The 1,984-nt window shown below is 27.6% G+C and overlaps 1 long non-coding RNA gene across 1 annotated transcript; it reads left to right on the top strand.

The window, feature by feature from the left end:
* Window positions 1-6: 6 nt before the first annotated feature.
* Window positions 7-700, top strand: LOC126909824 (uncharacterized). Its single transcript, XR_007705121.1, has 2 exons — window positions 7-418; window positions 482-700. It is a non-coding gene; the product is annotated as an uncharacterized LOC126909824 (long non-coding RNA).
* The last annotated feature ends 1,284 nt before the right edge of the window (window positions 701-1,984 follow it).

The raw sequence follows: 1,984 nt of genomic DNA, 5'->3' as shown, positions 1-1,984 counted from the left end.
TTTATTTGTAACTGTTGCGTTTTCAGATATTTTACTTTTCCGGAATCACCGTCGGTTTCATGCTGATCATGTCAGCCATAGTATCGACTCGAGATCCCAGGTTCTTATACATAGGCTGCCTTATGCTACCGGTTAGTGCTTTCCTGTTGGCAGTCCAGTGCAGGGTACGTCAAGACGCCGACCGCCGAAAAAGACACCGGCAGCTCAACGGTCGTCATAGAACAATAGGTGCCAGCGCTACCGTAGTCAACACACACCCTCCTCCCGCCATACCAGATGCAATACCTTTGCAAAATATGATAATGGTGGGAAACGATACCTTGCGCAGACAATACCAGGGCCACGTGTACCAATACGTCGGCCAGAAGGACAACGAGTCTACTTACACAAACCAGTACGATTCGGCTAACGTACAACAGTAAGTAAAACAACACATTTTATTTGAACTATAAACAAACTTACTCGAGTATCTATTTTATAGAATCGATGGGGTTCCTTGGTGGAGGCGAGATGATAATCGTGTGTACCACAACAACCACGCCGCTCCTCATTCTTAAAGACTAAGAGTCACTTGTTACGATTCCAATTGAATTAGACTATTGTAAAAGAAATAATTTTATACTTTAGCACGTGTATATAAATGTTAATATATTTGTTTTTGTAATTTATTTGTTCAATATAAATTAACATATTTTATTTAGCGGCAAATATATTTTATTTTGCCAATAAGTTGAATCCACTTTTAAAAAATATTTCTTTCCTCATAAGTGAGTCATTTAATAACAAAGTGAGCATAACATTGTATATTTTAATTTATGTCTTCAAAAAAAAAAATTAGCGTTACATTTTATAATTAGAAAAAATATTATTCAAATGCACTTGAAAGTTCAGAAGAATGATTACAATTTTTCTGATGTCTGTAAAGTGCACAATATGAAAAATGTCCACCTATATTATGGGCTACATTTACTCAGCCAGTAAAGAAAAAAAAACAAATGCCGATTTGAATGAAATTTACAAATTGTTTACATATTTAAAGTTTCATTTAACTACTCTTTAGAGATACTGATAAAAAAAAAGAATTGATGTTAAATATATTTTAAAAAAATTTTAATTTGACCTTTTGAAAGAGGTAAATATATTATTTTGAATATATGTTTGAAATAATAAATTGGAACTTAAAAGTGATAAATGTATTGATTTTAAATATACAAGTGTAATTTGTAAAACATAGTGTTATACAATTTAAATGAGTAACTACTAAGTTCCGGTATATTTAAAAATATTCTGTAACATTTAAAAGTATGTGTTAGTTTTTAAAAAATAAAATTAATTAATAATACATACTATAAAATCACTAATCAAATTGAATAATCATATTTTTTTGTATAATTTGGATTAATAAAAATATTATTATGTACATAAATAATTTAAAACAGATAATGGTAAAAACTACTACAGATAAAATGGTTAAGGATAAATGACTAATGAAGAAAATGATCAATATAATCAGTTACCTTTGGCTTAAAAATATGAATCTTTTTTTTCTGCTATCTTTTAATTTTTATAACTGGTCATAAAAATTTTAAATTAATGATTAAATTTAAATTTGTAATTACTAATGTTTTTTATGAGAAATTTTCTTTTATCAATTCATCACACAAAAGGAGAACAAATTCGAATATGTGATTTTGTCAAACAATAAATATTGGGTGGCATTTTCACCTTTTTTGATAATTTGAACTATAATTTAAAATAAACTAAAAAATTTAAAAGATGACATATAACATTGCACTGTCTAATTATTTTTGTTAATTTAAGTTTGATTTTATGGTACTCTATAAATATTAGATAACTAGATGTAACTCAGTAAATACTAGAGTAAAATCAAATACCATAATTTTTATAATATTCTTAATCAATTGAATAATTTCAAAAATAATTCATATCCATCTGGCTAATAAAATATTTGTTGATATAATAC

This window comes from Daktulosphaira vitifoliae, unplaced genomic scaffold (genome assembly GCF_025091365.1).
Source record: "Daktulosphaira vitifoliae isolate Bord-2020 unplaced genomic scaffold, ASM2509136v1 Scaffold_1484, whole genome shotgun sequence".
NCBI classification, from domain to species: Eukaryota; Metazoa; Arthropoda; class Insecta; order Hemiptera; family Phylloxeridae; genus Daktulosphaira; species Daktulosphaira vitifoliae.
This window is presented reverse-complemented; position numbering and strand designations above follow the sequence as displayed.